Source organism: Cornus florida, unplaced genomic scaffold, assembly GCF_030987335.1.
Source record: "Cornus florida cultivar Cherokee Brave unplaced genomic scaffold, ASM3098733v1 CherokeeBrave_3.0.0_Hap2_Chr05, whole genome shotgun sequence".
Classification (NCBI taxonomy): domain Eukaryota; kingdom Viridiplantae; phylum Streptophyta; class Magnoliopsida; order Cornales; family Cornaceae; genus Cornus; species Cornus florida.
In genome coordinates, this window is record NW_026775575.1 from 5663679 (window position 1) to 5678859 (window position 15181).

Genomic DNA, 15181 nt, shown 5'->3' on the forward strand with positions numbered 1-15181 from the left:
TGAGGGGGAAAACATATGTTGCAATAGTAGTGAGTGTGAGTGGTTGTTTTAACAAGCATGGATGACCAATTAAGTATATATTGTCAAAATAACACAATGAATAGCACAATACATCAAACTAAGTCATTAATCCTTCTTTAAGCTCACAGTCCAAACACATCACATAATTAGAGAAATATACTACTTGCATCCATAAGTATGGAACATCAAACAATAAGCATAGATTGTCCTCCCATCTAACAACTAAGGTAACTACACTATATCTAAGCTAATGACATGGAAATTGAACTAATTAAACTAAGGGAGAGGCACAATCCATCAAGAAATGAGTATGAACCATCAAATAAACCACAAGAGCATTATATTAAGCACTATGTCTTGACAATCTCTAGATCTATAGCATCGACACACATGAACATGCATCAACAACACAAGAGATAGAGATAAACATATGAACATCTATTCTAGCATACATAGACATATAGATATAATGAAATGATCAATTGGAAGAATTAAACCACACAAATCATTGAATAAACAAGATCTATGTATATAAATATATTAAAACATATATTACAACACAAATCCCCTCAAAAATACATAAATCAAGGTAAAGAAAGCATTCTTAGGGCTAACTCTAGCCCCAAGAGGATGTCTAGCCACTCATGAATGGTGTCCTCCAACCCTCAAAGGCTATTTCCATGGTAGAAGTGCTCTTCTTCTTGAGGAAAATGGAAAACCTCCTAAGAATGTGTCTCTAGCCTCCTCTTCTCTTTTCTTCCTCCCTAAGAATTGTATCTATCCACTCTAAAAAGCATATCAAAAACTATATGTAAAAGTAGATCATAATCCTTATATATGTAACTCAAATGTCACACATAATGGTCTATGCTCGAACACAAGGGCTCCTCCAATGATTACACAATGAGACAACTTTTAATGAGCTGGAAATTAATTTAATTCACACTTGAGAGGGTTCGATCGATCGAACCTATGCTGAGATCGATCGAACTTGGCTAAGATCTATCAAACTTTGGCTGGATCAATCCTCCCATTGTGGTGCCTTTTTGGATAGGGACATATCTGAGATATTTTGGGGAAAGAGACAAAAGTGGTAAGTAAAGTGGCACAACAGGATAAGATGGAATCTTTTCGATCGATCTAAGAATTGTTGGATCGATTAAACTTTGTGGGATCTATGGATAAGGACAAAAGAGCTTAGATTCATCTTGGAGAATCTAGATCGATGAACTTTCAATCGATCGAAGTATTATTGGATGGAAGAAAGAAGCAAAGTGGAAACAGAATGAAGCAAAGTGTGGAAATCTGCATGTTCGATCGATATCAAGAATTGTTGGATCGATTGAACTTTGTGGGATCTTTGGATAAGGACAAAAGAGCTTAGATTCATCTTGGAGAATCTAGATCGATGAACTTTCAATCGATCGAAGTATTCTTGAGATCGATCGAACATGCAGATTTCCACACTTTGCTTCATTCTGCTTCCACTTTGCTTCTTTCTTCCATCCTGCTTGAGTTAGCTTCTTTTAAGCTCTTATTTGGCTGAATTAGCTTATTTTTGGGATAAGCACCTAAAAAGGACAATTACATGAAATTAGTCTAAAACAGGAAAGTAAGATAGATAAAGGTTCTAAAATACCTAAGGGTTTTAAATGCGCACTTTTCAGCTCATCACACCCCAAAACTTAAATATTGCTAGTCCCTAGTAATGAATTACAAAGTAAAGAAATTAAATGAACAACTATATAAGTATGAACTAGAAAGCAATAAAAGGATAAGCCACTTTCGTAGGGAACACGATTGTATTTAGCATATGCAACAAGCCTTTTAAACCCCTAGGTTACCCCCAATGGACGATTGAAGTCTCGTAAGGGTTTCCAGAAATGATACCCATAAATAATAAGCTCATTTTTATAAAAGAGACACCAATATTGCAAATAAACATTGGGAGAAAACTACCTCAAGTATGCAATTTTTTAACCATTTCCAAGCAATCTCTCAAAATTTCAACATCAAGCAAACAAGTATGGTCCTCCACACATCAAGAAAATTATCATGCAAATCACAACAACACTAGAATCCTTTTTGAGTGGATCGGCATCAAATGTGTTGCTATCTAAGCCAACTAAAGAAATGATCACATCCTTACCCTTAAACTAGCACACAAATCTAGTACCGATCATCAAGACAAAGAGTGGACCTTTTATTAAAGTTTTATTGATCTAGGTACGCTTATTCTTTTCACTCGATTTTTTTTTTTTTTTTTAAACTAATCCTAAGGATCAAAGATGGAAGCATAGTGCAATGTGTTGATCTATTAAGCTTTTTAGCGATCCATGAGGTCGAGCGTTAGGTCAATGACTCCCAAACCAGACGGCTTTAGGGCATTAGGTGTTCAAACACCCCTAAGGACTTATAAGCTCAAATCAACTAGGCTACAAATCAAAACAACCTCCATCTAATCATTTCCCACTTCTCACCTTTTGGGAGAAGTCCTCACTTTTTTTTATTGATTTTGCAACTTTCTTTTTCTTTTTATTTATTTATTTTTTTTTGAATTCAATTATTAACCTAGAGTTTGGGCCCTCCACCTTTCAGCGCGAGAAGTTCAGTGCTTGATAAGGCTGGAATCCCGACTACTCAATGAAAAGGGTTTGTTATCCACTTTTATCAAGAATGAAAGCTTTCAATGCACTACTAGCCCAATTGGGATATAACCAATTTAATAATCAACAAAGCATGTACCCCACAAATGAATGCTAGTGTGCGCCTGTGCTAGTGTAGAATCCTAGAGTGAATCTCAAAATAATCACAAAATCAAGATGATGTAGACCACAAGTGCAAGCAAGATATCAATCTTTCGAAAAATTTACTCCTAAATGGCATCCACAAGGCATACAAGGAGTATTGGACTCTCAAGTCAAGCAATTTTTAAATTTTAAGCAATATAGTCCTCAAAAGATCAAAGTCATAGCTAGTTATGGACCAATCATAGACAATCCCTCAAATACACAAGTCATGCTTAAAATTTGAATTAAAAGCAAATACTGCAATTAACACCATTACCCCCAAACTTAAATGGCACAATGTCCTCAATGTGTAAAGAGAACAAAGGAAAGAGTATACCAGTGCAGTTATGGCAAAGAATGGCCGGGATACAAGTATCCAAAGTGGGTGGTATAACCCCCCCAAACTTGGGATTAACTGTGGTCCTGAAAAGATGACACTTGGATAAAACTCAATAGATAATAAAAGGGATGATAATAGTGCGTAATGAACATGCAAGTGTAAATGGGACAAGAATTGAAGTAAAGAGAGGAAAAATAGTGGTCCTGAAAATTTGGGCAGCACTCTCTCTCACTGGAGTCACTGGGATGCACCTGGTAGAGTAAATCACAGACAGATATATCAATACAAAGATATGACATCTAAAATATAGCATGTATAGAAAAATAAAAATAATGTACATCACAATGTCTGGGCCAACAGACTGGCCGTAAAAATAATACAACAGTATCAAAATAGCAGCAATGAATCACATATTTTTGAAATGAATGTATAGAGATAGAGAGATCAGGAATATCATGCTGAGGAGGTAGGACGGGCAGAGCGTGATCCTCTGATATATCTAGATATGCCCTATAGTGCAGCTAAGACATCGGAGCAGAGAGATGCCACATCTGACCAAAGAAAGACAACTGTGTCCTCTAAGGCTTGGATACGCTCTCCAAAGCCGGGTGTCGGTGCTGGATCCTCAGGTATGACTGGATCAGGAAAATGATATGCATCCTGAGCCTGCTCTGGGAAATGTAATGGTGACCCCACTGGAGAGTGATATGGGATCTCCTCCGTTGGAGGCTCCTTCTCCAAGTCTATATCCATATGTATGGCAGTCGGATCGACTGCTTGGTCATCCGCTGCTGCTGCTGCTATCTCCTCATCCTCAGCCTCCTCAGCTGCTATCACAATGTCCTCCACAAGACTCTTGATAAGAGCATTGTAGCTCTTATTCCAGTCCTTCTTACCAAAGTGGCAAGCTCCTGTCTTTGGGCGCTTATCTGGATGGAATGGATAGCACTGATCTCTCAAGATCTGAGTGATAAGGTGGCCAAAAGGAAGGTACTTAGCCCGCTTGGGCTTAGCCTTGTTGATGTAGTCTGCGTAGAGCTTCATTATGACGCTCCAATATAAGGTTGGAATATAAATCCAGTACCCTGTGTAGAAAGCATATAGGTCAGTCAAATAATCGCCTCACCTCTAGACCTTATGGCCCGTCATACATACATTTTGGTACAAAACCGAATCAAATAACCACAAATCATCGGGCAAATAGGTCTGAGTAGCAAATGTCTCGCCCTCACTATAACGGCCTGTAAGTGCCACAGCCATGTCTGCATAAGAAGGCCTCCTCTCCAGAATAGGATAATCGAGCTCAAGATCGGGAGGGCAAACATGTAGGCATCGGCAAGATCTGGCCAGAGTCTCCACTGTAATGCTGATACGATGGCCATCAACGGTAGTGCATAGCTCTGCCAGATTACTCGGGGTAGGCCGGAGGTTCTAGAAGAACATCCGAACAAGCCTCGGGTAAACTGGGGATATAACAAGGGCTAGAATGGCTGAAATGCCCCTTCGGTCTATGTTCTCGTAGGTTGCCCAGGTCAGAATGTACTGGGAGAAGAAAGAGATGTCAAAAACTGACTCATATGCCACTGTAAGATGTGAGTATCTCAGTAGAGGTCTGTCTAAGGCCTGGCCTGGCTGTGCATGAGGCGGAGATAAAGAAGGTGATGTTGTATGCTCAGCCTCATCATGAGATGATGAAGATGCAAAAGCAGAAGACTGTAGTCTGTTATCTGATAAGGATTGGACTGGAGCTGGTGATGCAGGCTACTCAAACTCAATAGACTGCTCAAGATCCTGGACATGAGATGGTCCTGCCTGCTCCTCTAATCTGGGCTTGACTCGGCGATGATAATGTCCACAAGCAATAGTCTTGACCATTGCCATGGCCTGCAAAATAGAAATAAAAACACTTGCAATATAAGTTAGTACCGGCATTAAGAATTGAAGCATAGTATATAGAAACATGTACGTCAAATAAGATAAACAACACAAAGCATGAATCTATGCAAATGATGATGGGGCTAAATAAACAGTGACATTTAGTGAAGCATGCTAAATAATATAAGTATGGAATGCATCCAATGTGGAAAACACAGGCATTGGGTATGTGTGAGATAGCATGGAATCACAAAAGAGAGTGTGTGAAGTTTGGGATGCAAATCTGTGAAGTTCGATCGATCACAAAAATGTGAGATCGATCTGAGATAAGTTCGATCGATCTTTTAATGATCGATCGAAGAAAACTTCGATCGATCGAAGAAAACTTTGATCGATCGAACTGGTACGGGAAATTCGAAAAGTCACAGATCTGTGACGTGGAAGGCACGGGGGTACCCAAGCAAGCTTGTGGGGCCCTCTCACACAACAACACAACAAGATTGGACACTTGTTTGGCCCGTGACCCCCAAAATCAAGTCAAAAATGAAATATATACATAGACCTATACATATATATATATATATATACACACACACACAAGCTTTAAAACTTCAAATATGGTAAGGATTAAGCATGGAAACTCTAGATCTAACATGTAAACATCACAAATATGTAGATTGAAACTCAAAATCAAAAGGAAAAACTCGAGACTTACCAAATCCGAGAGAAAGAGAGGTGGAAATCGAGAGATGGACGAGATCTGAGATGAGGGAGATGATGTGGAAGCTTGGGATGGTCGCCGGAAGGTTCGCCGGATATGGGAGAGGTAGGGTTTGCAGCAGCGAGGGTTATGAGGGCTTAGATCGATCTTGAAATCGATCTAATGACCCTAAGGTTTTATTTTTAAAAACTGGTCCCGACAAGTTCGATCGATCAGGGAAAATTTCCGATCGATCGAATATAAATCGATCTGAAAAATGTTGGGATCGATCTCCCCTCACTAAATGACAAAAAAAAAAAAAAAAAAAAATTTAAATATTTTGAATTTTTGGAAATTAAAAATTAAAATTACAATTAAAATTATTATTATTATTATTTTTTTTTTTGAATTTTTGGAAATAAAACAAAAGAAAATTGTTTTTGGGATTTTTAAAAATTTTAAAATGAAAATAAAATAAGTAATTGAAAATAAAAGTGAAAAATAAAATGAAAATCTTTTTGGAGTTTTTGAAGGTAAAATAAAATAAAATAAGCACTAAAAATAAAAATAAAAATGCAGTCAAAGTCAAAGTCAAGGTTAACAAAGGGTGCAAATCAATCAAGCTGAGATCGATCGAGAAGATGGTTCAATCGATCGAACAGGTGAAAACCTGCAGAGAAGCTCGAACGATGCACAAAGAGGCCTTTTTTATGGATCTCAAAAAAATTTCCAAGTGTGGAGTGAAGATCAATCCAAGAAAAAGTTGGATCGATCTAGGAACTTTCAGATTGATCCAAAGAAATTCTCGAATGATACACAGAGGGCTGATTTATGCAGGAAATTTTAGATTGATGGAACAGAGCAATGATTGGATGCAGGGATGGGTGTTCGATCGATCGAACCACTTTTGAGATCGATCGAACAAGGACAAAATGCCTATTTTCAGAATAAAAGTGCATGCATACTCAATCAAAATTCCTAGCCATGTGTATGAATTCCAAAACATATCTAAACGACGCAAGAAATGAAAGATAGAATAGAAATGAGGGAGGAATAGACTAGGGGTATTACAATAGGGTTGTAAACCTTACGAGGCCTTTACTAGTCTTTAACGTCTCTAGTAAGACGTTGGGCTCTTTTAGCCTGGATCAAACATCTTGTAGTGCATCCCCTCCTTAATAGGGTGATAAGTACTTTGAATTCCACCCAACAAACGGTTCCCTAAAGAACTTGTTGGATTAAGTTCAAAGGAATTTGTTGGTCCTTTGCCAATGTGATCTTTGGGCTTCCATGCCCTCTCAAAGCAAGATTTTGAAACATCATTCTTTAATTTCAAGGTCGAAGATGAACTCTTTGAAGTTTTGGTTTCAAGCAAAGACTCCATTCTTTCACATTCATTGTCGAGACATTTTTCTATAACATTTACTTCTTCATGCTTGTCAAATGAATTTGGGGTTGGATTGAAGATATTCAACTTCACTTTCATATGCCCAAATGAGATTTTCATTACCCCCGTCCTACAATTGATGGTGGCATTTGTGGTTGCCAAGAAAGGACAGCCAAGGATAACCGGAATTTAGCTCTTGGGATTTGGAACCGGTTCCTTGTCAATTACAATGAAATCAACCGGGAAGAAAAATTTATCAATTTTAATCAAGACATCCTCAATAATACCCCTAGGCTTTTTGATGGATCAGTCGGCAAGTTGTAAAACCACCGACGACAGTTTCAAGTCTCCTAAGCCCAATTTGACATATACTGAGTATAGAAGAAGATTAACACTTGCTCCTAAGTTTAAAAGAGGCCAATTAATGACATGGTCACCAATGATGCAAGAGCTAGTAGGTGAACCGGGGTCCTTAAACTTTGGGAGGGTGTTATGTTGCAAGATTGAGCTTACTTACTCGGTTAAGACCACTTTCCTAGGTGTTTGGCTCTTGTTCTTCTTCTTTTTGGTGCAAAGATATTTCAGGAACTTGGCATAAGCCGGAATTTGCTTAATTGCATCTAAAAGTGGAAGATTAATCTTCACTTGCCTAAACATTTCAATGATTTCATTGGTCTTGGTCTTTTGTTTATCAAGATAAATGGATCCTTTCAAGGCATCCGGAAATAGAGCTCTTGGCTCAAAAACTTTTTCGAAACTTTTCTTTGAAACATCATCAACACAAGAATTTTTAAAATCATTTTTCAAAGCTTTGTTTAATTCATCCTTCAAATCAATTTTGGACTCAATTTTCAAATCACTTTCTAACACTTTCTCATTTGAATGATCATACATCTGTAATGAAGGAGGAATATGATAAGAAATGGAACGGGTGTTAACTTTTGGTTACACCGGTTCACTCTCTTCATTGGACACATCTACTTTGTTGTCCACAATCTTCCCACTTCTCAAGATTGTCACTGCATTGACATGCTCAATTATGTGCCCTTCCGATGAGGAATGAGTCTCCATAACACATTGTTGCTTTGGTGGGGCATTCAAAGGCATCTTCCCCTTCTCTCTAGCATTTAAGGTACTAGCTATTTGCCCTACTTGGGTTTCTAGCTTAGCAATGGATTGAGAGTGAGAATGAAGTAATTGAGTGTTTGCCTTTAGAGTGCCTAGAGCAGTCAAAACTTTCTCTTCAAAAGCGGGACTCTTAGAATTTCCTTGGGAATAAGATGGTTGATTAGAGAAATGAGAATTAGAAAATTGATTGCCATGTGATTGAAATGATGATGATTTAAAACCTTGGGAACCTTGACCTTGCATTGGTGGCAGAACATACTTCCCTTGAAAACCACCTTTGGGGAGGGTTTGAGCCTTCCCCTTGGCTTTTCCAAGAAAAGTTTGGATGGTTCCTCTAACTTGAATTGTAATGAGTGCCATAGGAATTATTCCCTTGATTAATAAATGTAGCATGTCCATAGGGACAATTGGAAGTAGAATGCAAGACACTTGAACAAGTCATGTAAGACTCATTGGATGCACGATGATGAATATGAGTAGGGGAGGAAGATACTTGATTCGCCGAATTTAGGTTGATCAAAAATTGATCAAACCTTTGAGATAAGGATTTCGTCTCGGCGACTATGTCATTGGAGTTGTCAACTTGATATAAACCAACATTCTTCCTTCCACCTAGGTTTCTACCATTTTTAAAAGATAAGGACCTATGCATGGAATTTTCACTCATACTTTCATACAATTGCCACACATCATTTTCATACTTATCAAGATAAGAACCACCCATAGATGCATCAACCATACCCTTGTGATTATCCGGTAAACTTTCAAAGAAATATTAAACTAATTGCCACTTAGGTATGTCATGATGAGGGCACTTTCTAAGCAAATCATTAAACCTTTCCCATGCCTCATGAAACATTTCCCCATCCCCTTGAGAAAATTCTCTAATTGAAGTTCTCATGGCATTGGTCTTAGAAACCAGGTAGTACTTTTTCAAGAACTCTTGTTGTATTTCCGCCCAAGAGGTTATCGAAAAAGGCCTAAGATTGTTGAACTAATATTTTGCCTTGTCTTTAAGGGTGAAAGGAAAAAGTTTAAGTCTTAAAACTTCTTCTGGCATGTCCATGTATTTCACGGTGGAACACACTTCAAGAAACTCATCCAAATGTTTATAAGGTTCTTCACTAGGAAGTCCATGATAGTTAGGAAGCATTTTAATGGTTTGTGGTTTGATTTCATAGTGATGTGCTCTAAATGGAGGCAATTGAATACAAGTGGGTGCATTATATTTATTAGGCACATAATGGTCTCTTAATGCAATGGGAGGATTCACAATTGGTGGTGCTACACGAACACCTTGATTAGCTTGAACCATGGGAGGTTGTGGAGCAAAGATTGGTTGAGGCATTCTCAATGGAATTTGGCCTTGTTATTATGGTGGAATGAATGGTCTAGGCATGCCTAATGGTACTTAAACATTTTCATAATGCACATTAGGGTGGAGAATGCCTTGTTGGTTTATGTGACCAAGGTCCTCCACGTGGTTGTCATTCAAATTCTCCATTGGTGAAATGGAGTGATGAGAACTACCTCTTCCCCTAGGATTATGAATAATCGATTCAAGATGAAAATTAAGAAGGACAAGAGTAGGATTTAATGACTTACGACCATGCATGCACTAGCAAAGACAAATAACAAGCAAATAAGCAAGTAACAAACAATTCGCCTCTACAACAAATCTCCACATACAATAATCCTATGCTCCCATGCTTGAACAATATGTAAAGAAAAGTAAATAGCCTCCACGCGGGCTCACGATTTATCTAAAAAATGAAAAATAAGCCTCCACACGGGCCGACGATTTAACTAGACCTTGAGTTAGGAAGATCTCACAAAGGGTCCTTAAGCAACTTTAATTCATTTTTAACTTCTAAGCATTGCTACGCTTTGCAATTTTTTTAGATTTTTAGTCCTTTTTGTGCTTAGCTTAGCTCCTTGCTTTGAATTCTCCTTTACTTAACTTCTTTCACTCAATTCACCTAGCCAAATAAGAACAAACACAATAAGTAACCAAAAATAAAAATAAAGTAAAGACATGATCAAAAGAGTACTAATCCCTAATTGTTTCCAAAACACGGCGTTGCCAATTCAAATCCCCGGCAACGGCGCCAAAATCTGACGGTTGGCCGTTCCTATACGCCAAAATAATGTAGTGAATGCACGGTTTAAGAAAATCCTTTCGAGTCAAATTTAAATTTATAAAAACCACTACTACTAATGTAGCAAGAGTGAGTAGGGATCGTCCCAAGGGATTGGAGGGCTACTAGTAATAGAAACAATGCTTAGGGTTAGTAGGTCGAGTGATCAAAGGTAGATTATTTGGTTGATTAAACTACAATTAAGATTAAGCAAGCTCAATGTAAAACAAGTAATTAAAGGATAGAGAAAACAAGAGAGAGAGGTCTTGGGACTTAGAGATCACCACTAAGCATTATTTTTCTATACACTCAATTCACAATTAATGAGGGGGAAAACATATGTTGCAACAATAGTGAGTGTGTGTGGTTGTTTTAACAAGCATGGATGACCAATTAAGTATATATTGTCTAAACAATATAATGAATAACACAATACATCAAACTAAGTCATTAATCCTTTATTAAGCTCACAATCCAAACACATCACATAATTAGAGAAATATACTACTTGCATCCATAAGTATGGAACATTAAACAACAAGCATAGATTGTCCTTCCATTTAACAACTAAGGTAACTACACTACATCTAAGCGAATGATATGGAAATTAAACTAATTAAACCAAGGGAGAGGCACAATCCATTAAGAAATGAGTATGAACCATCAAATAAACCACAAGTGCATTCTATTAAGCATTATATCTTGACAATCTCTAGATTTATAGCATCAACACATATAGACATGCATCAACAAGACAAGAGATAGAGATAAACACATGAACATCTATTCTAGCATACATAGACATATGGATAGAATGAAATGATCAATTGAAAGAATTAAACCACACAAATCATTGAATAAACAAGATCTATGTATATAAATATATCAAAATATGTATTACAACACAAATCCCCTCAAAAATACATAAATCAAGGTAAAGAAAACATGCTTAGGGCTAACTCTAGCCCCAAGAAGATGTCTAGCCACTCATGAATGGTGTCCTCCAACCCTCAAGGGCTATCTCTATGGTAGAAGTGCTCTTCTTCTTGAGGAAAATGGAAAACCTCCCAAGAATGTGTCTCTAGCCTCCTCTTCTCTTTTCTTCCTCTCTAAGAATTGTATCTATCCACTCTAAAAAGCATATCAAAAACTATATGTAAAAGTGGCTCATAATCCTTATATATGTAGCTCAAATTTCATACCCAATGGTCTAGGCTCGTACACAAGGGATCCTCTAATGATTGCACAATGAGACAACTTTTAATGAGTTAGAAATTAATTTAATTCGCATTTGAGAGGGTTCGATCGATCGAACCTATGCTGAGATCGATTGAACTTGGCTGAGATCTATTAAACTTTGGCTGGATCGATCCTCCTATGGCGGCGCCTTTTTGGAGGACAGATCTGAGATATTTTGGGGAAAAAGACAAAAGTGGTAGGTAGGGTGGCACAACAGGATAAGATGGAATCTTTTCGATCGATCTGAGAATTGTTGGATTGATCAAACTTTGTGGGATCTTTGGATAAGGACAAAAGAGCTTGGATTCATCTTGGAGAGTCTATATCGATGAACGTTCGATCGATCGAAGTATTCTTGAGATCGATCGAACATGCTGATTTCCACACTTTGCTTCATTCTGCTTCCACTTTGCTTCTTTCTTCCATCCAGCTTGAGTTAGCTTCTTTTAAGCTCTTATTTGGCTGAATTAGCTTATTTTGGGGATAAGCAACTAAAAAGGACAGTAACATGAAATTAGTCTAAAACGGGAAAGTAAGATAGATAAAAATACCTAAGCTTAAGGATTTTTAATGCGCACTTTTCAGCGCTCATTAACAAGTGCAGCCAAAACCATCACTAAACCATATATAAATATATTGAAATCTATGTATATATATATATTACGCATTTTAAGGTAATCAAATTACCTTTTGTTGGTGAATGGAGTCTCTATATTCAATATCATTGAATCTGGTCCAAATTCACCATAGCAGGTTCGGTAATGGAAATTACCTTTTGTTTCATATATTGACAAAACCGAATCAAAGTAATCATATATTCAAAAGGTAATCATGTATATCTGGTCTCTATATTCAAGGTCATCATATATTACCTTATTCATTCCTTTTATATATAAATATATATATATATATATATATATATATATATATATATTATATAAAAAGTTTCAAAAGTAATCAGATTACCTTTTGTAACAGTGACTCCACAAAAGGAATCACATTACATGCCACGTTTTTTTTTTTTTTTTTAATTAAATTTACTTTTGATTTGCGACACCCATCACATAGGTGTGCATGATCACATTACACAAGCGACTGCTTACAGATACAGCCACCGATAAATAAATAAATAAATAATTTTTATTCATTGTTTACCTTATCTTCATCTCATGGTTTTTATTTTTAATTTTTATTCACTGTTTACCTTATAACCATCTCATGGTTAACAGATCAAACAAATAAACAAGCAAATATTCAAATAAAAATCATGAATATAACATCTATACATGCATAGATCATTACTAAGTACACAAATCATTATTATAATTTAATGAAAATTATGTGGGTTGCTTTGATACCAATTGAAGGCACAACGGAAGCGATTATAAAATTTCAGGAGTGTAACCATATGATATATCACCAAATAAATAACTGGAGTATTTGTAAAAGATTTCATACCTTTGGACAATTGATTAATCGTCAACACTCTGAAAATAACAGTGAATTAGTTTGGTCCTCCTTTGGCCTTGAACACCAATAAACCTTCACCTCTATATCCCAGGAATACAAAGGTTTGTGGAAACCCTATATCTTATTCTGTATTCTGTAAGATTGTGTGTGAATTACAGAATTTCAACCTGAGAGATATATCATGTATATAGATAAGGCTAGAGATGAGGATCAAAAGGGATTCTTATCCTAGCTCCAATTAGATAGAGATAGAGTTATCTCATAACGTTATCCTATCTAATTAGATAGAGATAAACTATATCCTATCTAATTAATTACAATAAACACCATAATAATATTGTAATTGCACTCTAGGATCCAAAAATTACAACAAGGCCCTGTCATACTAAATAACTACATATAAGTCCCTCCACTACCGAATATCCATAAGTAGCCCCAAGGATAATAAATAATGTCCCACCTACGTCATGCTTACTTCTTATATTCCTTGAGTAACCAATTCAATCCTTATGATCACTGAATTTCTTTTATAAAAGAATTCTTCAAAATAAATATTTTTCTCAATAAATAATAGAAAAATAATTTAGTAAACATTTTACTAAAATATCCTTGTCAGGTTCCAATGATCAAATTTATTAAATTGCACTAAGGGAATATTCTAACTCTTATAGAGTGGATTCCATGTTGAGCATTTATGTTCCCAGAGCTCCAACATTAAGCACCCAAGATACCATGGTATTGACCTTAAAAGATCTCACATGTTGGTAAGTCAAAGTGACCAATACTAAAACTTGAGTCCACTAAACCTCTCAAGATTTAGAGCTTAATGTATTTAGTAGATAAGAATCACATCAAAATAATAACAGTAATTTGTATGGTGTGATCTTACGATGATCCAGTTCAGTGTATTCCAAGCACACAACACACTGCCTTAGAGTCAACTACCCCAATGGTCGAGACAAACCATCCTATCTTATAGAGGTCAAGTGTGTTGCACTCTTACAGATAAAAGTACCTAACTTTTATCACTGACTGTGAATAATACCAAGGTGCAAGAAACCGGTGAGCCCAAATCTCCGGCGTGTAAATCTCATTTACACACTTAAGTCACCTCTAATGCAACTTGAGGACAATAATGCATCTCATACAAATCCCAATGCATAAATATCACATTTATTAATAAAATATCGAATTGATAATAAATAATTGGCTTGTAGGGCATATGATCCCAACACATGGAGGGTACAAAGATTTAGGAAACCTTCTCCAAGGATTAACCGCAAACCAGTCTAATTTCTGGCGGCAAGATTGGCCGCCAACTTTACACAAACTTTGTAATGGGTTTTGGATTTTTTAAAGCACCTCTACACACTTATTTTTGGCAACGAAGAACATCACCTTTTGCCACACCGGAGCTCGAGCCATCGCCAAATCTCTCACATACAACTTAATTCGGAACCTATCTGGCTGTCACAAAACGGACCACCGTCTTTTCTGCTCCAAAATTGCCCCGATTTGACTCCCCCATCATCCCTCGCCAACTCTCTGAACCCATACTCATCCATCATCTATGATATCTTCTCCGCCAAAGCCGGCATTACAAACACCAAAACCATCATCGATTAAGTCATCTAATGCAATCACAGTCGCTGCCGGCGACTCGCCACAACATTTTCACGAACCTGTAATGGACTTCGCTCCAAATGAAAAGGTTAAATCCTGTTTCCCTTTAAACCACCCATAAAATGATCCGACTGATTCATGTTTAGAGCATCTCCAGTACTATGTTAAAACACTTTTTTGTGTAAAATATACACTACCATGTATGATATGTAAATTTATTTTTATTTTTTATTTTTATCTCCACCAATCTATTAAGATACTATAATGACCCGGTCTTTTTCCTTCCTTTCTTTTTCTCAGATTTTCACGAATATTTTTTTTTTCGTTGATCTTTTTCCTTCCTGGGTTCAATTCCTCGTCGCTTAGTGTCGTCTCGAGTGCTCTGGAGTGAGTTCTGAGACTCTTTTCTTTGGATTGACAACTTCCTTTGAGGACCGAGTCAATTCCACATTTTTTTCATTTTTCGACACT

At 36.8% G+C, this 15181-nt stretch overlaps 1 pseudogene; it reads left to right on the forward strand.

Moving 5' to 3' along the window:
- Positions 1–9037: 9037 nt before the first annotated feature.
- LOC132310594 (small nucleolar RNA R71) lies at positions 9038–9136 on the forward strand (annotated as a pseudogene).
- The last annotated feature ends 6045 nt before the right edge of the window (positions 9137–15181 follow it).